This window comes from Lontra canadensis, unplaced genomic scaffold (genome assembly GCF_010015895.1).
Source record: "Lontra canadensis isolate GAN:19392208 unplaced genomic scaffold, GSC_riverotter_1.0 scaffold3, whole genome shotgun sequence".
Classification (NCBI taxonomy): Eukaryota; Metazoa; Chordata; class Mammalia; order Carnivora; family Mustelidae; genus Lontra; species Lontra canadensis.
The window spans coordinates 7339651-7365079 of NW_022630997.1; the positions used below are offsets into that span (position 1 = coordinate 7339651).

Sequence of the window (25429 nt, forward strand, 5' to 3'; positions counted from 1 at the left end):
CTGATAAATTAGGGATGAAAATTGTAATCCCTAAGCTTCTCTGTCCAATATGGTACCCACTAGCCACATGGAGCTATTTAAATATTAAAATTAAATTTAAAATTCAGTTCCTCTCTAGCACTAGTCACATTTCAAGTGCTCAGTAACTACATGTGGCTAATGGTTATTATACTGGAGAAGATGGAAATATCATCTCTAGAAGGGTGTCCCAATTCCCCCTGCTTTTAAGACCCACTTAAAAGAAAATAAGAAGTAAGCATTGGAGCTTTAATTTAGGTAAAGCACTTCCTTTCTCTGGGCTTCAGTTTCCTTAAATGTAAAATGACAGTCTTAGACTGGATAATCTTCAATGCCCCTTGTTCCTCTAAAATGTTAGAACTCAATGACTCTATAAAATCTTAATGCCTCTTTTTCTCCATACAGTATGCAAACAAACTAGAGCACAAGGCCCAAACCAGGACCAAAGACGTATTCCCATCACTGGGGCACGCCCCCCACCCTCACCACCTTGGCAATGTTCAAAAAAAAAGAAGAAAACAAGAAACAGTTCAAACTTGAATGCTTTTAAGCAAGTCATACACTCTCCAGATTGCCCATGTCTATAACTGTGGACTGCTTCATACAGTAGCCTGCTGGGCCTCGGAGGACATCTGAATTTACTATGTAGTATAAAATATTTACAAGCACTTGGATGATGCCATTATTACAGAAAACTATACATTGATATAAACTGAAGGTAAGCTTAAGCATTTTTTTTTTTAAACTTAAGCATTCTTAAGAGACATACAGCAAAAGAGTATGCATGGCCCAGCTTTCTTCTTTTTTAGCAATTACGATTTAATATTACCTCCTTAGCAGGTGAGTATGTATTCTGTTTTGCTTTAAGATGATCAAATCTATCACTAAGCAATTAACGAAATCATGAACAGCACTTTCATCCAAGTCACAGGAGTGGAACCTCCCTTTAGTTACCTGGTTTGCTGCAGATAATTAACAAACACTACTCCCGGGGCCCTCGGACATCAGTCAGTGAATTGCTGTACCACCAATAGCGATGATTTGGAATTGAGCAGGTACTATGCAAACCGAACTTGTTACACAAAAGGCGCCATGTTAATTACAGCTGCTTTCAAAAACGAGAATGAATCTGTTCTGTTCTATGAAAAAAGACCAGAGCAGAAGGACATCCCTTTCTCACCATTCAATAAAGAATGTAAAAGCCAGGAGATGAAGCAGCGGCAAACCTGAATGGGTAAAACTGTCAAAACACATTCCAAAGGTTCACTTGTGGAATTTGCCAAACGTGGATTTACTTGGCAGACAAGAGAGACCTGTTCAGCGTCACCCAGATCTCTAGGTTGAATGAATGACTCAAAGAAAACCCCCGAAGTGCTGTAAACTAGGACAAGTGACTGGAAAGTAATTAGAAAGCCTTTTTAGCAATCATTATGGGCAGAGTTAATCACTGTCTACATCCTTTGTGAACTACGACCGCTTCTATCATGGAATGTATAACATTCTAATTATCCGTGTATTCAGAAGTCGCTACTGGCTACCCCCACAGAACTCATGTGGCCAGCAAACACGTTTTGTTTTCATGGAACATGTCTGAACTGGGGGGCGACAGAGGTTTTTTTTAAAAAACAGATTTCATATAAAAAGCTGGCCTTCTAGTTTCTTTTGAAACTTGGAATTCATGGCAGCCCAGAGTTACCATTCCCACCTGGTAAACAGGCAGGGACTGAGATACAGCTGCCCTGTGTATAAGAGCTCCCCATACCATGGAGTTTGCCACCCCCCCATCTGACATGTTTCACTCATTTATGTTTCTGCTTTGCTGCCGTGGAATCCGAGTTTGTGACTCCTGGCTTCTATGTTCCTCCTTCCCTGTTAGATTATAACCTTCTCTAAAGATGAGAGGCCCTTTCTTATTCCTCTTAGTCTGTCCAGCATTTTTGGTGGCAATGCCTGACATATATGCAGGTGCACAGAACATTTTTGTTGATGGGAGCCACTCAGCTTGAAACTGCAGTCAGTTTCTACACATGTATCGTAATAGATACACAGATTTTTTAGAAGAAATAGGAATCTTAAAAGTAACTGCACAGATGAACAAACAAGGGTACAGGGATTCGGGGGTGGAGGTCATCCAGGTCATGCTGCTAATTACCCAAGAGAGTTGCAACCGTGACCCAAGTCTCCTGAGTCCTTATGTCACTGAACCTTGTGGCAATAAACAAACAAACAAATAAAATAAACTGTATTTAAAATGTCCAGTCCAAAATGCACTACAATGTGGGTGATAAGGAACTTTAATACTTTGGTACACTTTTAAAATGTCAGTGTCCCTGGGAGATGTATGGAATTGTTGAATCACTGCATTGCACACCTGAAGCTAATATAACATTGTATGTTATCTATCCTGGAATTCATGAAAAAAGTAAAAAATCAAATAAAATGTCAGTGCCCAAGAAAGGTCTTTCCAATAGCTTGGGCAAGAGTAGGGTAGGAGACGGCCTCTGTATTTCTCGAGTATCATTCCCATTCAAGAACCACAGCACTCTACAGACAAATGTGCTGTGATTTCATGGCCCCAACTGAAATAACTTTCTGTTCTTTACAGATTATACAAACAGCAAAAGAGTATTATAATTATCCAAACCTTTTGGCTTCAGTATATTTATTCCTGTTCTTTTAAAAAAATAAAGGGCCAATTCTTACACAGAATTGTGAAATGTCCATCCCTCTGACCCATTTCTCCTCTCTCTGTTCACTTTGGCAAGGAGAATTTGTTACTCTTTTTAAAAAATATATATTTATTATTTCAGAGAGATAGAGGGAGAGCACAAACCTGAAGAGGGACAAAGGGAAAAGGAGACTAGCAGACTCCCCAGAGTGGGGAGCCCAATGTGGGGCTTGATCCCAGAACCCTGAGATCATGACATGAACCAAAAACCAAGAGTTGGATGCTTAACTGACTGAGCCACCCAAGAACCCCTGAATTTGTTATTCTTAACAAATGAATCTGGGAGGTAGAAAATTTAATATATTTAAATAGCTCATTCTTGCTGGGAAAAGCAGGTAATTGGGGGAAGACATTCCAACCTCTCTCCTCTGCCCCTCTCCCAACACCCACACAAATACACATTTATGGGATAGAACATATTACCTGGCTTCAGACCTATGTTCAGAGCATATCAGGAGAACACTTCACTCACTGTTCTGGAATGGGATCAGGAGCAGATAAAATCACAGAAGCTCAACTGTCGTTTGTGAATGAAAGATGATACCAGAATTTTTGGCACTGCCATTCCTTCTCCTGGTATATTTTTTTTCTGGTCTTAATTTTACCCTTAATTTGACCTGAAGCTAGAAGGGAAAGATGGCCTGAAGGATGGGATCACTTCACTCCTTTCGATTCAGGTATTTGGCAATAGACGCGGGTCAATATATAACCATACAAAGAATACACATGCATAGCTGGCGATCTCCAGATTAAATACTAAAAATTACTTAAGTCATATCAATTTGAAGTATGAACTGGCTTCTCTCACTTAGCTTAACGATTCCAAAGGTCATTCATATTGTGGCAGGTATCACTCATTTTCGTGGCTGAAAAATAGTCCATTATACAGATAAACCACATTTTGTCTACCCACTCAACCACTGATGGGTATTCTGGTTGTTTCTACATGTCCACCCTCCACTGCTCTGTGAACAGTGCTGCTATGAATACTCACGTACAAGCATTTCTCTGACTATCTGTTCTGGGTATATGCCCAGGAGAGGAACTGCTGGACCATATGGTAATGCTGTGTTCAAGCTTTTTTTTTTTTTTTTTTTTAAGATTTTATTTATTTATTTGACAGACAGAGATCACAAGTAGGCAGAGAGGCAGGCATAGAGAGAGGGGGAAGCAGGGTCCCTGCTGAGCAGAGAGCCCGATGCGGGGCTCGATCCCAGGACCCTGAGACCATGACCTGAGCCGAAGGCAGAGGCTTTAACCCACTGAGCCACCCAGGCGCCCCTGTGTTCAAGCTTTTGAAGAACCAGAAAACTGTTTTCCACAGTGCCTATACCATTTTACACTCTCATTAGCAACGTACGAGGGCTCCAATTTCTCCTTGGCCACACTTACCGTTTTCCATTTTAGCCTTCCTGGTAGGTGTAAAGTAGCATCTCATTGTGGTTTTGACTTGCACTTCCCTAATGACGAATGATGTTGAGCATCTTTTCAGAAGCTCGCTGGCCATTTGTCTAGAAATGTCTACTCGATTTTTCTGTCCATTTTTTTTTTTGTATTTTTACCATTTTATTTTTTGAAGTACAGTTGACAAAGAGTATTACATTAGTTTCAGGTATGCAGCATAGTGATTTGACTAGGTCTGTATTTTACGGGATGGTCACCACAAAATGTAGCTACCATCCATTATTGTACAACACTATTACAGTGTTATGGACTACATGCCCTTTATCCCCACTGTACCTTTTATCCCGATGACTTATTTATTCTGTACCTAAAGCCTGTATCTCTCACTGCTCTTCAACCATTTTCACCACCCTTCAACCCTCCCTCCCCCCAGTGCTGTGGTAACCACCAGTTTATTCTCTGTATTTATGGTCCTCTGTCCATTTTTGAGTTGGCTAGTCTTTGGTTGGGGAAGCTGTTAAGAGGTTTTTTTTTTTTTTTTTTTTAAATATATTCCGGATACTAGACCCTTATCAGACATGTCATGTAATCAGACATCCCTCATTGTGTAGATGTCTTTTTACTCTTGATATAGTGTTTTTTGATACTCAAAAGTTTTCAGCGTGAGTGAAGTACAATTTATCTGTTTGTTGTTGTTGTTGTTGCTTGTGCTTTTGGTGTCACATCTGAGAATCCACTGCCAAATCCAGGCCACAAAGATTTATCCGTATGTTTTCTTCTAAGAGTTTCATAGTTTTGGTCCTCACACTTAGATCTTTGGCCCACTTTGATTTAATTTTTGTTTCTGGTATGAGGTAGGAGGCTGCAGAGCTCTTTTTGATTCACAGAAAATATTCAGAATTCACCTGGGGAAAGTTATCTTCTTATATATCTTATGCATTTTTAAAAATCTAATTTATACCCTAACTTAAAGTCTGAACCAAAGTTTTCATTGATTTGTAAATTAAAATGTCATATTTTACACAATATTTTTTCATATCTTGACTCTTCTGAACACACTGAAAACAGACACTAGGTTAAAATAGCAGGAGGGAGCATGGATATATTGGTAAAATGAAAAAAGACAGTTATAGAATCTGAAGAGCATAGGACAATGGGTATAGGCAGAGATGAGGCCTTGAACATTGATGCTGCTGAATTTTAGTATTAAGAAACACACAGTTTTGATCTAAAAATCCTTCATCAACACTCAAGAAATCAGCAGGAAATCAGGTTGGAAATTTATAGGGAAAAATTGAGCAGGTGAGAAGACTGGCATTAAGGATGGCTTGGAAATTAAAGAAATATTAAAGTTTGGAAATCAAATTTCAGAGGGATAAAATCAGTTTCTTTAATTTTTCAATGAAGTGTCATTTCTGCTACCCACATATCTATTCCTGAGAGCAAAGTCAACAAACATACGCCACACGGGCTGCCACTCTTTGATACCAAACACCTGGAAGATATTAATCAATCACATTGCCCTGAACATGCCTTGTAACTACCTCTCTCTTTGCAACGCCCCAGGCAATCAACTCCAATTGATCAGAGTGGGCACAGGGGACGAGGCCTACTTGCTATCCTAGATCTATAGCATTGGGGTCTTTTTTTCAATTGACCGTAGAGAATACCCACTTTTCAGCTTTCAGCTAGTGCTCTCATTTTTGAATTTTCTGCCATTTATTTCTTTCAAAAGCCTGCGGGTGACAACTGAAATTTAAAGGGGACAGTCAATGGCAATCTGGTGGTGTGCTCCTCTGTTTCTAGACCAGACACATTCATAGAACTTGAAATTAACAGAGTTGTGTAGATTTCATACTAGGCTGACTAAATCAGAATCCCTAGAAATGGGGTCTGGACATTTTTATTCTTAAAAATTTCTGGAAGTATTGTTAAACTCTTTGTGAAGGACTGCCGGCTTTTATCCCTCAACAGTCTCTAGTGCTACATATCTGGCTCTGATAGGGAACTCACCCCTTCAACTCTGGGTCTTCGGTACTCATGAGATTTGCTTAAGAAATTATGAAACAAGGAATGCTTCTATGCTGTTTTAGTGAAGCTGATTTCAAGTATAGGACTCATCACATTTCTTGGTCTTAAAAGACCACCCCCACACTTCCTCCCCTTTCCGATTAAAAAAATTTTTTTGACAGTACAGGAAATAATTAATTTCTTACTATGGAACAATATAAGCTATGTAATCCAACATAGTTTCTTCTTTGGCCTGAATCCTAGGAAGCTCTGGGTGAGCTTAATCCTTAATTGTTAGAGCATTGCTCTAGGATTTCTTCATAGAGTGAACTCCTTCCTCCTCTGCTCTCTGCCCCCACACCAATCTTCCTTTTAATTCTTGGCCTCTGTCTTCTGTCCTGAGTCAATATTTTCTGCTCTTGGTATACTTCCCTGATCTTTTATGGTGAGACACTCCTTTTTGTGGAAGAAGATGGGTCATAGATCAAAAAATTAACAAAAGTAAAAAAGCCATATTGTTAATACACAAATTTCTGGGCCCCACACTCCATAGTTTCTGATTCAGTAGGTCTAAAGTGGGGCCCAAGATGTTGTCTTCCCAACAAGTCCCCAGATGATGTGAATGCTGCTGCTTTCCTGGTACTATGCTTTGAGAACAGCTATTCTAGAGTATAACTCTGTAAGGGCCCTTAAGCCAGTCTAGCCAATGGCCTGTTTTTGTAACTAAAGTTTAACTGGAATCATACACAAACACACAGAAGTAATCCAGAGCCATCTACAGAGGACTCTAAAATCTAAGGGGAAGAGTTTATACAATATCATGAAGCAGCCAAAAAGATGGAGACATTTTATTCCTGAATAACTCCAAAACAGAAGGGCCCTGCATTTTAGACACTGACATTTAGAAAGGTAGAAATTAATGAAACTCAAGATAAGGTAATCAGTGAACAAAAAAAAGGATGGATGATTTTATGGTGTCTTTTAGCAGGTTTTTTTTTTTAATTTTTTTTTCAGTGTTCCAAAATTCATTGTTTATGCTAGCAGGGTTTTAAGGTAATGTGGCCTTTGTACTATTTCTCAACTTGAAATTTGTGGCTGATAAAGCATCCAAACTGAGCTTAAATTATTGTCTTCCTAAAAAAAATAAAAGCTATATGAGGGAGCTAAAGATTTCCTAGTATTTATGCTATCCTTCTGACATTAAAGAAAAGGCTAAATAAATATGGATTTGAATAATCTAGCTCATCAGATGGTAACTGCTGGTCAATGTCAGGTGAAGAACAGTAGAGAATCATTCAATTTTGTAAAATGAATTATCAGTTTGACCTTAGAAGGATAGTATATAACAAAGCATGCACTTAGAGACTTCTTTTAGTAAAAGTCCTTAAAAAATAGTTAACTATTGTTTGCCTTTCTTAGCAAGCACTATGACACTGGGAGTTTCTAAAATACAAAATTAAACAAAGCTACTATTGTTTCTAAATACAACAGAGAATTTATTAGGCTTCGTCGGCAAGGCTGTATATTGAACCTATTAGCATAATTCTAAGCAGAATTTTTAATTATATCTCACAATAGGCTCTGCTAGGGGAACCAGTAAAATTGAGTTCTTTTACCAAACTTCCATGTTAGAGTATTAGCAAGTAGAGATAGAACTTTTTTGAGGGGAAAAAGGCATGCATGCTTAAACTCTTGGTGATGAAAAATGATTTCATTCATTCGATATATACCCAACAAAAGTTTATTGCTTACAGGCTGTGCATAAAATATTGCAATGAATGTTTCCCTCCAGGGAAAGTTTTTTTATTTTGGGCTACTATTTATTGACTGCTTCATTGTATGCCAGACAGTGAGCTAAGCACCTGACAGACACTGCATTTAATCTTCACAAGCACCATATGAAGTAGATTATTATTAACTCTTTCTATAGACAAGGATTCTGAAGCCCAGAGAGGTTAAGTAATTTGCCAAGGCTGGCCAGCATTCCAAACCCATGCCTGCACATCCAGCACTGTAAGAATTAATCCTTTTGACACTAGACTTGGGAAAAAACCAAACCAAACCAAACCACAGAAAACATCTGGTTGATCCCCAAGTCGATGGTTGTAGCCACTGGCACACATGGGCTTTCAGCATCCCAGAAAAGGCGAACATCACAGGCATCCTGGCCTCACAATATGGAGTAACACTTTGGACAAACACAGACCAAAAAGGGAAGCTAGACGTTTTATGACTTTCTGAATGTCATAAATCAATTACAAGGATGAAACTATAAGGACAAATAAAAAAATTAAAAGTGACTCCTATTTGAAAGGAAGAAAAACAAGATGGGTTTTCTAAGGCCCAAGAACCTCACATAGGGTCTTTCCCCACTGGCTTCTTTTCCAAGCTCTTTCATTCCCCTTCCACTTCAGGGTTTCCAACTCCTTTCCAGGACTGTGAGCATTTTGTACTTTGTGAGACAACAGCGACTGCTGACGTAAAGACCGTGCGTTTCTGAGGACTGGATTATCTCTCCGGTCTGTTTTCACCACCCGTCTACCTGCACTGCCTTGTGAATATCTTCATGGTGTCATTCACAAGGGTGGTAGGCTTTGGTTTCACTGAGGGTTGTCTATGAGGAGCTCAGAAACTGCACTGAGTAAGCCCCAGCTCAACCATACTCCCGGGCCCCTTTGTATCAGCTTTGATTCACAGTGTGGGTGGGTTTTCTTCTACCTGAAGCAAATAAATACCCATCACTATAAAATTCTCCACATTCTACTACACTCCACTGTAAACGTCTTGCTGGGAGTCATGCCAAATTTCTCAACGGTCAGGAATCAGAGAATTGTGCTCCTTTTCCATTCCTGACAGAGGCCAAGGTTCTAAGGAGGTTTCAGGAAAAACTCAAGTAATAATCCTATTGCTAAAAATTTTCCGTGATAAAGCAGGAATGGAGAAAGTGGACCTTCCCAACTCTCTTTTTCAACCTTTCCTTTCTTGGAGGAACCATTGTTGGAAGTGGGAAATACAAAGTTCATTTATTTATTTTTTTTGCTGTAAGTCTGCTGTCAAATAATTTGAAAATTTTTTTATTGTTACTACTATTATTATTATATATATATTTTAAAGGTTTCATTTCGATATCTCACAGAGCGAGACGGCATAAGCAGGGGGAGCAGCAATGGAAGAGGGGTTCGATCCCAGGATCCTGAGATCATGACCTGAGCCGAAGGCAGATGCTTAATGACTGAGCCACCCAGGCGCCCCAACTACTCTTATTATTTTAATACAGACATCATTTCATCAAAAAGAAACCAATTATTAGCTACTAATGTCGTTAAAAGAGGACACCATTATCTCTGCTGCCCAATTTCGATACTGAGATACAACAAACTATTTTGTCATGATTATAATCTCATCTGAAAACCATCTAATAGGTCACTTAAGCATAAAAGAAACTCTGAAGTCAGGTCTCTCCTGAGTCAGGGCTGCTCTCCTATCTTGACCTTCTAGAGCGAAGGAGGACGTCATGCCAAATAGAACTGAGCACAACACACGAGCTGGCCTTCAACGCTTCAGTCACAGAGCAGTACTCAACATTATGTTTAAAATGAAGAGAAGAAACATGGGTCAGAAAGCCAAACTTCGTGGAAACCCAAGAAAATATCTTCCATGTATTTAACGTAAGCCAAACTTCGGGAAATAGTAAGGGCTATTTTCAGTTTTGGAAATCTTCACTGGGAGGACATATTTAATGTGAGGGCAGATGGCTTTTCCTTTCACAGCCGTATTCGAATTTACAGAGACAATATTTGAAGAGGGTTATAAGAAAGCCTCTCAAACCTTTTCTAGCAGGGAGAGTATCTTGTACATCTGCACCCCCACCACGCGCTGTGTATACAGTTATGTTGCAGACCCCATAGTAGGCACTAAATAAACATTACACATGATGTCCTGTAATAAGGCACATTTCAGATTATCGGCATCAATCCAGTCTTGGGGACTGATACACCTTGAGAACCCAGATGATGCCGAAACATAAGGAAACTTCTTTTTTTTTTTCCACACAAATAGAAAGCTCGGGAAGCTGATGAACAGCTCAGCAACCTAAAAATGGCTGTGCCAGGCACTCTTTGAATACGAATTAGCAGTGGGGAATGGCAGCATATTTATGAGGCCTCTTGCCGGGTCCTTTCCTCCTGTGACTGCTGTATAATTCATTGCGCGCGCCCTGACCCCAGTGCGCTCCTGTTCTGACAAATCATACTTGATTAAGACAAATCTTTATTAGTTAGCTAGTCAACTTCCCCATTTATCACTGGCAAATCCCATTCTCCTTTTCAGGTGTAGGAAAAGTGACTGAAGCCTTACAAAAAAAACTCACACACCCAAACATCGAAATACAAATAAAATACATGTTATACAGCAAGTAAAACCAGAAGTCTCCAAGTCTGAAAAGATGATTAAACAAAGTATTTAATAGGTATATATTATGCCCACTGACAAACTCTAACCAACTACACATTTCATCCAGGCTGAAGAATGGTTAATTAGGGATTTTTTTATGTCCTACTAAACTATGGTTCAAAAGCAAATGCCGTATTTTTAAAAAAACGTATAACAAAGTTAGAAGTTCAAAATCCCGAAAAAAAAAAAAAAGAAAGGGGGAAAAAAGGACTGCTGAGTAGAGAGAATGTTTAAGGCTCCTACCAAAAGAATAACAACAACAAATCTTTAAAAAGTGAGACAGAATAAGGCAGAATGAATTCAAAATTATTCTTGAGTCTTCAGTACCATAGGAAAACGCATCTCTTTTTGAACTGTCTACAATGTTTTCATGAACTTCAATATCGATTTACCCTAAAGACGATTTAAGGTGTTTAAAGTGGATGATACCATTTTAGAATCTGGTGCACTGAGGCCAGCACTGTTCTCAGAAACCTGACAACGAGGCCATCAGTAACAAAGAAGCATGCCATGTCCTAGGACTGCCACCATGTATAATAAACAGCACCTTCTGACAAATTTCAAAAACCCTCTAGTTTCACAGAGGTAGCAGTTGGCACAAACCATTAACTTTCTTCCCATAGTGAGAGCAAGACGGAATGAGAATGAATATGGTTTGAGCTGATTTTCATTTCTCAAATTTTTACTCTTAAACCCCGAGTCCAATGATTTCCAAGGTGGAAAATCTTTTTGCTTTTTCCTAAGAAGCTACAAGTCAACCCAGTTGTGTAATTTCTACATAGATTAGCTCACTGTTCCCTTTAAGAACAGTGTAGAGGCAATGTGTAATATACAAATTGTCTTACAAAAAGTCTCTATGTGCGATCCTAAACATTCTGCTATGGCAGTAAATGAATCTACACGTAACTTATGACGAAAACCCATTTTTAGTCTTAACAACTTTAGTGAAATGCCAGTTACTACTACACAGTACACATATCATACTTTATCTTATTGATGCCCTTAAGTGTTCAATGGAAACTAACATTCAAAAGTATTTTGTATTTGGGGTTGTCTTATATTTGCCAAAATCTCCCATTTAGAAAATGTGGATACATCTTGAGAAATGAGGTCAGAGCTTGGTATGAGAGACTTCAAAGGAACACCTAATACAGTGGGAAATAGTGTGATGATTTTAAAAGCAGACTGACTCTGATTCAGACTCTATCTTTGGATTCAGAAAGGATCGCGCCTAAACATTCCCTCTCCATTCTATGGGTCTTTCATCAGAATTTCAAAGCACTGAAAAATAAACGGAAAGTGAAAATTGCCATGGTCACCTTGGAGAATCTTTATTTCATTTGGGAGTGGGCTGGAGAGTTAAGTGGTTTACATTATGCCCATGAGGTAAAGGAAAAGTCTGTATCACTCTCATTTGTCTGTGGATGCTCTACCCATTTTTTTTTTCTTTTTTTGGAAATCTTGATGAACTCTCCCAGAAAGATGAAACAATTTGCCCATGGATATGAGTTTGACATTGGAAGTAGGAGGAGAATTTGGTTCAATAAATATTATTGAGAGCCGGTTATTGAGGGGCACTGTGAAGACACAAAGAAAAATAAAGCATGCCCCCCAAGAGGCAGCAGCTCATGCTTCTGTGGGGTAGAATGGTAGGAGAATCCCCACCACTAGAGCAAAGCACAAGAGTGTACAGACAAGTGCTAAACAGAAGAATGTGCCAAATGTGCCAGATAAATTAATCTGTTCATTGTCTTTGCAGGTCTCCAGGAATCCACATTTCATGACTTCCAACCCAGGTTTCCCCCAACCCCCCATAATCATCTGCTTCACAAGGATGTGAATATCTTCTGACATAATTTAAAAACGGAGTGTCTACTGACAACCTAGCTATAACTGAGACCCTACTGCGTAACACATTTCTTTCCAGATCTTAGAGGACAAAGGTAAGGACCTGTGGAAACAATGATTCGTTGTTTTTTTTTTTTTTTTTTTTCCACTGTAGCTTCAGATTCAGAATGGGCATAATACTTACTGGAAATTAACTGTAAATAATAAATATTGAAAACAACGATTTGGGTAAGTTGGTTAATCTATAAGAAAGATTATATTTCTAGCAGTATTTGCAGATAAAAACGTTGAAAGCCATCTGGTCCCGTTACTTCTACTCATAAACACTTATCTATCACCCAGTGGCACATAAATCAAAGTTGATGATAAAAAGACATTATTTTCTCCCACTCCCTACTTCTGGCATCTACTCAACTCTCCACCTCTGGTATCGGGTAACCTAGAAGCAATACATTGCTACTTGGTGGTGTTTCTTTTCTACATAATGCCTGGCACATAAAGATGCTTAATATATACTTCCTGGATGGATGGATGGATGGATGGATGAATGAATGGTGGGTAAAAAGTGGAGAACATGAAAGTTAGAAAGTCTAAAAGGATAAAGGTGGTAGAGACTCATTTAGAGAGCTAGACACTGACCAACAGAATTCTAGAGTCCGCAGAAATTTAGAAGTTACTTATTCCACTTGGGGGTTGGATGAGATCACCCGGAGAAAAGCAGTTTTTCTAAATGCCTTCTCAGGCAGAGCTTGGATTAGAATCCAGACTTCTTAACTCTTCATTTCATATCCTATGTAACACATAATACACAAGCAGAAAGTTCAAGACCATGTAATCAGTGTGGACTCTTTCTTATTACAGTCAATGAATGGCCCTGGGGCATGGCTCCTTAAAATAGCCCTATCACTTCTGCAATCATGGGTGAAATGCTAGGGAGGCAGATTTCCACCAAGGAGAATCCCACATAGCCTTGGTCTAACTCATCATTTTAGTGACGCTATCTGAAACCAGTCAGAAATACCAAATATATACCCATTTATACCCTATAATGAGTAACTGGGTCAAGACAGGTGGCAGGGGGGAGAGGAAATGTACTTTTCCTTTATACTTCAATTACTCAGATTTTATTTAATTTTGAGAAGATAATTCAAGTGGGTTACATATTCAGCTATTGTGAACTGATTACTCATTCATTTAACAAATATTTACTTTGTGCTTATTATGTACCCACCAGGCATAGAAATGAAATGCCAAGCATGCCATCAGATGATCGCAGTGAGATGTTAGGTGAACAGTGGTTCTTTAAAAGTGAAAGTTAAGAACATTTAATATTATAAAGTTGTCTTACAAACAACACAAATAAAAAAAAATAAAATCCTCAGCTGAACGTTTGAGGTTATTATACATCTATACATTTTAATGAGATAGTTTCATATGATGAGTGCTTTCAACTTGCAAGTACATTCCTAGAAAGCAAAATAAATATCAAGTAATTGTACAATTGTGTCGCTATGTCTAACCACCCCCAAAATCAAACTAGTTCTCACCACCATATAATTTTGCTATTGTGTTTAAGGTTGGTAAGTCAGTATTATTCTAATGCAAACACTCAACCGAGAAACACAATTCTCCTGCAAATTTTCAGAATGTGTTAAAATTGATGTCAATGTCTCAGTAATTTCGCAGTTTAAAAAACAGTTAGAAATGTAATGACTACACTACACTTGATTAAAGCATTTACAGCTCTAATCAAAAACTGACAGCAAGATCAAAGATGTTAACTTAAATCTCTCTTCTAATTATGTTTAAAATGCCACACCTCAGGCCTGTCTCTCCTCTTCTTTTTCAAACCAAATTCTGCTTAAGAAAGATCTAACACTTCTTAACAGTTCATTATCCAATAAAACTATTCAAAGCTTAAAAGCAATCTACACAATTAGTCAGGACCTCAGGGAGTCCACCGGTAGTCTTTATTACAGGACTTCATATTAAAACACCTTAATTATATTTGTCAAATGGATTTCATTAAAACCCATCGTCACTTTAATTTTCATATTTTGACAGTGCTGGCATAGGCATTATTACCACCTGCCAGGCTAGGAACTACAACAAAATTGTCAAATTCCTTCAAATCCTAAGCAGTTTCTTTTGTACCTGACTGATAGTTTTCCCTGTGTGGGGAATCTATCACAATTAGGAGAATTAAAATACTCCTACTTAAATTTGACTCTGCATATATATGTTTCTTGCAGGTGTGGGGAAAACAAACTCCATCCGTGCCGAGTTGCCAAGTGCACTGTGCAGACAGGGCGATGCACATACTTTGCAGTGTATCTGAATAGCAAAGCCCAGACATCAAACAGAATGCACTATGATTCAATCACATCAAAACCATCAGGACTTGAAAGCTAGGACATTTTTTTTTTTTTTACCTCCTATTCATTATGCTGCCATATTTCATAAAATATACGGTGTTTCTGGCCATTCACTTGAGATTCAATTGTATTTTCATTTGCCACTGCGATTTAGACTATTGAAATAGCAAATGGAAAAAATACATGCATCCCTTTCTTTCCAGCTATGTAGCATTCAATGTCAACAGAGATGCAATGTTGATGGCACTGCCCTAATTTAGTTAGTTACGCAACTTTAGGAAAATGAAGATGTGCACACCAATAAGCAAAGTGTTTTTTTTCTGTTTTTCTCTTGATTTTCTAAGTCTATGGTAGCATATGCAATACAGAAAGAGAATTCTTCAATGTACTCCCTCTAGATTGTGCACATAAAATTCTATTTTTCAAGAGTCTAAGATAGAGCAGGAATAGCCAAAAAGGATAGACTTTTTTTTTTTTTTTTTTTTTTAAACCTAACAGACTGGTAAGATATAACAAAGGAGAGAGGTTTCTGGCCTATGTCTAACACACTTCAGGGCTTTGTACAATGGTCTCAAGAGTAATAATCACCTTGCTTTATGAATACTTTAAATCATAGTAAATGATCTTGGACTATTTTCAGTAAAGCTGGAGTTTTTAAAGATTTACTTACAGAATCAAAGATATTTAAAAAATTATAACTGATCAGCGACTTACATGTCTCAAAATGTTAATATAATAGAAAGAGAAAACATGTGCAGAGATTTAGGCATAGGGAAATACATTTAAATATAGTTCCAATGTTGCCACTGCCTAGAAGCCTTTCATGATCAACCTTGCTGGCAATGCTTCTCCCACCTCTGGACTCAGATCAATTCACTCTCTGTGCCACTATTATGGCACATATCCCAGGGCTTGGGATTTTGTTCTCTCTAGCCCAGAGCCTAGTAGAGTGTCTGGTACTGTGCACACAACGTACAACTATCAAACAATGACTGACTGTGCTCATGCCCACCTCCCCTCCCAGACTATAAGTAACTCCTGCATGGCTGGGAAAACCAACATCATTCACTCCCCCACCCGTACAATTCTTCATAAATGGTAAGTGACTTGGCACCTCTATCTCCATATAGACAGATATACAGAATCTATCTACACAGGTTTACAGAAACAGATACATAGATAGTATGCTGGCGAGTGTGGTTGTGTGTATGAGTCAGCATAGTGAATTTGTTGAAATTTATAAAAAAAGCTTCCAAATTCTTACATTGAAGAAAATACAAATCATCAACTCCTTTTAAATTTTTATCAACTGTCACTACGATCTTGAACCATGAATTCTTCACCTTGTCTCGTCTTGCCTTCATTGACCCCTGAGCAACTCTGCCTGGGATGGTTGCTTGCCGGTGGAACTGGTGAAGTAGACGGGTCAGAGAGACAGCGTAGACACTCTGCAGTGGGAATCAGAATTCTTTTCCAAAGAGCTCCTCAGCTGCTCGAAAGTACATTCCATTGCAACCAGTCAATAATTTATTTGAAGCCATTATTATTAATAATCACAGAACACATGGATTTTTCTCATTAGGAAAAAAATTGGAACAATCTACTATTTTAGAAATGTTCCTAGAGGGACACTTCAAAAATGAGGCCAGATGCGGTCTACATTCTGGAATATTTGAAGTTTATTTGATATAAATAGAGGCCTACAGAAACCCTGCTGACACAAAAGTCACGAGGCACATATAAGTTTATAAATACTGCATTTATTACATTTTAAATGCGATACATGTTAACTTGGTGCTCCAAGAGTGATTTCGGTTATTTGAAAACCTTTCTGTCTTAACACTGTGCTATCAATTTCTGCTGGGTGGAACCCTGGCTCTGGTCATTCACAAAGGCTAACATGGTTCCTGTCTTTTGTGTGTGTGTGTTCAAAGGGGTACAAGGGTGGGAGTTGGCTTGTAGAAGGAAAACTCTACATGGCGTATACAATGGATTGACACAGGGATGTGTCAGATGTGGCTTGTTAAAGTAAGCACTTTGGGCAACACACAAAATACAGCCTGAAGTCTGGGTAATCTAGGCCTCCCCCTGGAAAGTGATCATCAGGAATGGGGAAGGAGCATCTGGACTAGAGGGAATGGGTGGAGAAGACCATTTATGGGAGAGCTCCTGCAAGTGGGGCTTTGGTAGTAAAGTTCTTGAAATTTCTGCCTGGGACATGCCTGCACACTTAAGACTGCTAGGTCATGTCCCTTCTAGAGCCCACAGTGGTCATGCACAGCTTTACCTGGTCGCCTGTTACAGCCTCTGCAAGTTCCTCCCAGCCCCCCAGTTTCTGAGCTTATGAGCCCTGGTGAGAGTCTTCGAACTTTCTGAATTAGACGAAATAAGGAAAGCGGCTGTTGGGGCTTTTCTCTTATCAACGGCAAGCCTGGTATGTTTGAGGGATGGGGTAGTAGGGAGGTTACGTGGGACATATGGGATCACGGGAGCCTGCAGGAAGACTGGAAGGAGAGTTGCAAAGGCTTTCGAAGAGCATGATCAGAGAGAGAGCCTGAAGTGTCCAACTGACAGCTCTCTAAGCCTGCACAGATACTGTTTTTTCCAACAGGAGAAAAATCCGTGACTTTTGCTGCTTTCTCCCCACCTCCTTGTAGAATGATTACCTTGAAAAAAAGCTATTGCTTTCTCTGTAATAGTCCGAAGACAACAAAGCAGTATTTACTATTCTTTTGAAGTGATACAAAAACAGCCAACGAGACCATGCCTGATTGTCCACTGTCGGCTAGAAACGGCGACTTGTGCCTTCCTCCTGAGTAATGCGGATGCAAAACCACAGTGTTCGTCAACATCTTTCTGGAGCCCAGACGATGAATGGCCCCAAGACCTGTTTCTGGACTGAGCCTTGTATTTTGCATGCAGACTACCCTCAGGGCTACTCCTCTCTTATACACAAAAGAATACTGACTCTTGAAATAAAACAATGACTGACTAATTCAATCATTGCCAAACGATGGGTCAATATTAAAATGCCTTTGCTATAGTTTTCTTTTGGGACTCAACACTGCAGTCCTTAATGCAGTATGCTAATAAAGGTGAACAAATCACTTAGGAAGTAGAACAATTTGATTCACTTAAATATTTATCTATAGAAATTGTGTGTGTGTGTGTGTGTGAGTGTGTGTGTTTCCTTGCAGTGCTGAGATTCTCCCTACCCACCTCCAGGCTCGGTAAGGCCACATCCCCGAAGGAGCTGGTCCACAGGTTCTCCATCAGAGGTGCTAGTGGGGGGTGGGGCCTGGGGCAAGCTATGGGCAAAATAGGATTTTAGTCAGATTCAAAGAGTGACTGCTAGGATTCCGGATAAATGGGGAAGTTTCTGCTTATTTTCTTTTTTATGTTCCCTGGTTTCATTCCTAAAACAGTAGGATTTTATGCTTCCTAGGTAGGTACTATTTGAATGGCACTGGGAGATAGCACTATTTAAAGACATACTAATAGGTCATTTTTAGCATCACTGTAGTGTACATGCAATAGAAACACAAAATAAATAGTTTCTAGTGTGATACATTGTTAAAAAGGCATTTAAAAATAAGAACTATCAAAGAGACATTCTCATATTCTGTTAACTTAATTCTTTGGGTAAAGAAAAATAATGCCATCTTTTTATTTTAATTCCAAATGGCCCTTTGATTATTACTCTTCAAAGTCCCTAGCTGAAGGTGGATGGCAATGATTATTCCTAATTTCCTGGTGAAGAAAAGCTGCACAAAGGAGTTCAATTACTTTTCCATTGTCATAAGTGAGGAACGGAATCATGAAATGATACTTTGTCCCCTGGTCTATGTTTTAGTCTTCAAAGCAGAAAGCTAGCACAAACCATACTGGGAATATACTCAAGGTCTGGAAATTTGTTAGGTTTGAGCCCAATGTGGAGAGTTGGTGAGGATTTCAGATAAACCTTTCCTTTAGTTGCAAAAGGGGAGGATTAGACCAAGCTGACCTTTGTTTGTTACAAAAATTCCCATATTCTGTATATACCTTTTCAATGTCAGTAAGTTTCTCATATTCCCATGTGATTCCGGAGGTAAACAGAATGGCTGCCAGGACTTAAGTGTTTTCAGGCAGTTTTAGAGCTTTTAGGTCAAAATTTGTCACAGAATGCCAGCTCTTGAACATTTCAGTGAATAAGGTAGTTCTTTGCATATGCGTATTGATTAAATTTCATTAATGAGTCAGCCACGTAACTTCTAGGTGTGAGCATGCCAAAATGATGATGTTCCTATGAGGAGGGAAATACAAACATGTTCAAAGATTTACCCATTTTGAAATTTTTAAACAACACTGTTACAGAATAACTATCCAATTAGCAATTGTCTATGTGACTCATCAAAAGAATAAACATCAGAAAATCAAAGTCTGTAAGTCCAAAAGCTCAGTACTTAAATAATCTTTTGCTTTTTATAATCATGTCAACTTTGATTATGCATTTTTAATTGTCAATGAAATTTGGTAATAGAAAGGGAAAGCCTTAATTGAAATGCTTGTAAAATCCTCTTACTTGGAGAATTTATGTGAGTTGATTAATTAAGAGACTTTCACAGTTTTCATATTGATTGCTTTTGTGTTTCTGGACTTCCTGTCTGTTGTTCATGTGCAGAGTAAAAGTAAGAAATCCTGGAGGTAACAAGATGTAGGATTTCTGGAGACAGGTTTCCACTTTGATAAATTGAGTGGTTCCTCCCCCCTCTTTTTCAAAGTATTTCTCTGTTATTCCATTTTGTAGAAAGAAACAGCCTTTTAAATGAGGACACTTTTGCCCCGATGTCATAATTTCACCAAATTTTTTTTAGGAGATAAGATCGGAGGGAGAGACAAACCATGAGAGACTGTGGACTCTGAGAAACAAACTGAGGGTTCTGGAGGGGCGGGTCAGGGGTGGGGGTTGGGGGAGTGGGGTGAGCCTGGTCGTGGGTATTAAGGAGGGCATGTATTGCATGGAGCACCGGGTGTGGTGTATAAACAATGAATCTTGGAACACTGAAAAAAAAAAGTAAAATAAAAAAAAATCTAATATAGTTTTTACTTATTGTATTAAACTTGAAAAACAGAGCTAGTAAACAAACAAGCTTGTTTTGTTAGGACTAAGACAAAAGGAAATGTTAGTATCTCTATACTAGATCTCAGTAGCAGAAAGTATTAATGAAATTGGTATTTTCTGCCTATATTTGGGTGTTGAAGTATATTGATGCTATAATTTTCCAATGATCCTGAGAAAAAGAAAGGTTTAAAATCTATCTACCTAACAATAAAGTTAAGTATTTCCCTACAGTATCACGGAAAAGTGATTAATGGAATTTTTATGTAAAGGGTTATATTTCAAGACAATGAAAATAAAATTGATATTTGTTATTTTTGATAAATCTCTCCTCTTCCCATAAATATTTAGGAGGGCATGGTAAGATAAAGTAACTGAATATTTAGGGTGTTGCCACAAAGCAAAAGGAATTTTTGGGATGCCATTGTAAAATAAACTTAAAAATTTTCTAGTTTGTTTGTTTAGGAATTTTCCCCCTATAGCAAGACAAGATACTTCTCTCTTCTTTTGAACATTTCAGCATATTTGTCCAGCATTATTTTTTCATTCTCTTTTATCCCTGGGGCTCTCAATGTTTAAATAGCTCCCTCCCATGTAAAGCTTTGCACCGATATCGATCAGCCTAGGCTGGAAGTTACTATGAGGCATTTTCAATAATCAGCCCAGCTGTTCAGAGAGCTTCTTGAATATAACCCTTAGGTAAACAGCATAATACACTGAGAACGCTCTGCCAGCAACCAGTCCATCTTGGCAATCTCAAAGATTGCTACTAATGCTTCACTAAACAAAGAACTGAATTCTGATTTTAACAATGGAGGCTAAAGGGTAATTCAAACAAATCCCATCTTTGATTCACCTATGTAGAAACTATAAGGGGTACCCCCTGCCCACATGCTTGCATATCTGATTAATTCAAAAGCACGTGTGCCAAGTCAACCATTTTTACAGGACCCAAAGCAACCGCATGCAAGGCAATTTAGAATTACCATTTTACTCCTTATCCTCACATTCGGATTTAAGTTTCTTCTCTTGGATCTTTTGGGACAATTATATTATCTACCTTTACACAATCATAATGTACAGCGAAGTAATAAAGGAGCAATTATTTATTTATACCTTTACATTACTTTTTAATTTCCTTTTTCCGTAAGACTTAAATGGTAAAGAAAAAGAGAGACTTTCACATAGCACTCCTGATTGTGATTCCCAGCTCACATGCAACAAGGGAGCCTTAAAAGAAGCACCAAAAAAATGGACACTATATATAAAGTATAATGTAAAAATAGAGTTAGGTAGCCATGCAGTGAAACCTATAATGTTCACATCCTTCAGTGGGTGAAGAATAAACATCATAAAAGTAAACAGCATTCCAAAATAGATGGCACCTATAAGGTCTCGTACATCCCCAAATTGTTTTGCTTTCAGAAGAAGAAAACAAGACCAAATGGAAGTGAGGCACAAACAATTCCTAATGTTGCCATTGGAACCATTCAAAGAGACTGTCAGTTCATTATTTAAGTCAAATTAAACATATTTGGTTAAGGCTATTCTGAGATGCGGTAGTCACAGAGGTCTCTAGGTTCGGAAAGAATAGACCAGTCTTCTGATAAATAAGACATCTGAAGTGTTTCCTCTGGTTTATGACCCACCCCAAATAGCATACCCATGACCATAAATCAGAATGACCCTGTTTTTTGTTGGTTTGTTTTCTTATGGTTGTTTTTTTCCCCTTTATTTGGGGAGAGAAGAATTGATCTATAGCATTTAATTTATACCTGTTGTGCCCTGTGGTAGGATGCCAAAGAACCAAAGACACAGTCTCTGCCCTTCAAATATGTTTGAGTATTTGTCTTCAACACATTGTCTCATGGCAGGGGAAAAAAAAAACAACAACTGACAACCAATTACAACAGGGACAAATAACAATATGAAGTACCATTAATCACAACTGTGTATCCCTATACAAAGTCCTGATACTGAAAAAAAAAAAAAATCAAGTACACAAGCTGGTTAGCTAGAGATTCTTGGTCTACACGACGGTACGATATAGAGCGCTCCTTGGTCTACACGACGGTATGACACCGAGCTCTCCTTGGTCTACACAGCACTATGACACCGAGATCTCCTTGGTCTACACAGCGCTACGACACAGAGCTCTCCTTGGTCTACACCACACTGCTACGGAGAGCTGGACCGGACCGTGACAGCTCTTCACCCCCAGGGGAATCTGTGCAGCCTGCCGACTGGGAGCGAAGCACTGCTCCTGGCTTCTTCTCCTTGCAGGTGCCCATCAGTGTTGGCAACTTGAGTTCGTACCTTGTATTTCCTCCCCACACCCTCCAAAACACCTCCTTCGAGACCCTCATTCACTTGGCTTTCAAATATCACCCCCACTTCTATGCTTACCCTGTCTCTTGACCTCTGCCGAGTTTTACCCCCTACTTCCCATCACACACTGGTTACTTCAGCCCGCTTGTCTCACCAGCTCCTTACATGCAACAGGCAGAGAACAAAAATCCCATCTTCTCACTCTGTGCTCTTGCCCTCAGTTAAGGGCAGGCAAAACCAGGGGGTCTCCCAGGACCGACACATTTTAGTTCATGTGGACCCTCCCTTTATTTTGCTTCCCACGTGGGGCCAGGCACCAGATCTTTTCAAATCTTCCTTGGATGTGTCTCTCATATTTGTTTCTTCTTCTTCATTGCTGCCATTCTAACCTGTCACCCAGACTCGTGCCTCCTTCATGACTTGTCCTCATTGCCTCCAATCAGCAATACCTCTTGACTGCTTAATATTCCTAAAACACCAGACTCCTCCTGCTCAGAATGTTTTAAATGCTTACCAAGCAAAACCCAAGGACTAAGCTGGCATTCAGAATCCAGGCCTAAATACTTTCAGACTTCTCTCCCAATTCTCTCTGGCATTGAGTTGAGGCTCTAGTCCAGGGTTTTCAATCTCGCCACCTGTTGTCTTTTAGGGCTGGATAATTCTTCACGTGATCTTAGCCAAAAGTCCAAGAAGGGATGGGCTGGATAACTGTTTGCTGGAGGGGAGGGTCTGTCCCATGCGTTGCAGGATGCTCGGCAGCATTCCTGGTCTCTCCTGACTAGGTGCCAGCAGCAGCCCCTCTCCCCTACTTGTGATAACCCAAAATGCCTCCAGACATTGCCAAATGTCCCCTGAGGGGGAGGGGGATGACCACATCAGCTGGTTGAGAACCACTGCTTTAGCCAGACTGAACGTAGGTACCTTTGAGCCTTTACCCATGTGGTTCCCCGTCTGACATGCCTCTAGCCATTTCTACTTCTTACAATCCCGCTCATTGTTCTTGTTCAGCTCAGACACTGCATCTGACATGAGTTCTTGCACATGCGTCCCTGTCAAAAGAGATCTCTTTCCCCTCAAGCTCCTAAGCCCTGGGTGTCACCTCAGTAGGCTTCAGGTGCCCATGTCATCCTCTCTACCAGAGTGAAAGCTGCCTGAAACCAGGCTCTGGGTCATCTTTTATTTCCCCAAATCATCAGCCCAGTTCCTGGCTCATATTATGAATGAAGGTACCTTTAGCTTCAGCTTCCTAAGCCCTGCAGTCATAAGAACAGGGCGAGGCAGTAACACCCCTGGCAAATGTTCTGAAGAGAGTCCCAGCATTAGCTTCTCTGAGGCTTCTCTGCTTGCCTGTCTCAAAGGGCAAGGCAAACACAGAGCAAATCCTGACCACTTCATCTAGGGTCCACCATTGAGAGAAACAAGCAGGCAGATTGTGAGGGAGGCCAGGGGCATGGTAAGTAAGCAGATGACCAACTTAATGAAAAGCAGACAGGCTGGTGTAAGAATGTTAAAATGCCTTTTAGAATGTGGCAGGTATATAAAAAAAGTCATAAGCAAGTTTACCACAAAGAAAAGAAGGTAGAAGATGGAGAGTCAAAAAAGCTAATTACATGGGAGGTTTTAAAACAGTCTAATGGAAAAGCTGAGTGAGTGAGACAGATAGCTGGGTAAGGTACCTGGTCACAGGGACATAAATCTGAAAAAGCAGCAGATTCTCCAGATAGGTCAGACAGATCATGTTTTGTTTTTAAAAGGGAAAGAACATGAAATTTGTGCACCGTTTTGTGTGTGTGTGTGTGTGTAGTTGTTGGGAGGGAAGGGTAATGCTACTGATAAACTCTGAAGACAGAAACCATCTGTACTGTGAAGTGACTTAGAACTTGAGGCTCAATCCAAAGTAGGAATTAAGTAGCTCCGCACAGTGCAGTCAACACCATATGAGAAGGCACCTTCAGGGCACCACACACGGCTGCTAGAAACACCAACCCAAAAATGGACCATCAGGGTCTCAAAAGACGGGAGGCATCCAGAGGGTCTCTGTAGGACCAGCCTCGCTCCTTAGCCTTGAACCAATGCGGTCTGGCCACAGGCAAGGAAAACAGTGCCTCCTGCACAAAGTCGATTCCAAATGCATAAGCCTCCGGAGCATATTTCTTATGGAATGAAGACTGAGAAGAAAACAAACACTGGGTAATCAAAGGAAGAGCGCAACACTAATTTTAGTGTTGTCAGGAGTCAGTCTTGCAAAAATACTTGCAAGTAAAAGGGAAGAAATCCCCTGGTTCTGGAAAAACATGTCTAGATAGACCACTAACAAAGGAAGCCTGAAAGAGACTTTATTTTCAAATTTTGTTTGACAGTGGTCTTTTTTTTTTTTCCCCCCTCTTTTGCTAACTTTCCTCTTTTACTCTGGGGTGGATCCTGATATTCTGGCTTTTATTTTGGTCTAGAATCATGTTGCCGGTGCTACTTAAATAAATAAATTGGTTGAACTGCTAGTGGTACACTTTGATGCCCACGAAATCACAGAAAAATGGGGAGGTGCAGGCACAGGGGTAAAATGAGGAAGGCATATCCTAGAGTTTGGCTAAAGAGTCAAGGGAACTCTCCCAGTGACACATTTACAATCCCACATTTACAACCCCGAATGGGGGAATATTACCTTCTGGGGCAACGTCCCATTCCTCTTGACTATTTTCCTCCAATCTCTTCTCTGACTTCCTTTTTGGCTGTCCAAATATCCTGTGGTGCTGTCCCCACCCTTGTGCTTTGCCTGCTGTCTCCTTACGGTGTTTGAAGATCGAGACCTTTCTTAGCAGGTAGTGTGGGGTCCTATTTCATACTCACGTGCTGACACGGGGTGAGCAGAAATTAAGGGACCTACAACTTTTCCAATATGCTTGAAAGAGGACAGCAGCCTTCACTCATAACACGGAGAATTCAGAAGTTGCTCATATGCTTCTGGTAGAAGCAGAGAATTTACTTGCTGGGCTCGGCTCAGTGCCTGGCACATGGGAAGCACTCAATAAATGTTAGTAATAGTCTTTGCACTATTACTATGTAAGCCCCTCTAACTCTCCATGACCTACTATATGCTCTGGATGCTGCAGGAGACCTAGAAAAGCAGCTTTCATTCCCATCAAACCTCCTTTTGACAACGGATATTTT

General features: G+C 39.6%; 1 protein-coding gene and 1 long non-coding RNA gene across 10 annotated transcripts in view; one reads left to right on the forward strand and one right to left on the reverse strand.

Moving 5' to 3' along the window:
- VTI1A (vesicle transport through interaction with t-SNAREs 1A) overlaps positions 1-25429 on the reverse strand; it is a 342439-nt gene that overhangs the window by 146453 nt on the left and 170557 nt on the right. The window lies entirely within an intron of this gene.
- On the forward strand, positions 3356-14936 carry LOC116880735. The gene is made up of 3 exons (XR_004385262.1): positions 3356-3423; positions 12372-12555; positions 14713-14936. It is a non-coding gene; the product is annotated as an uncharacterized LOC116880735 (long non-coding RNA).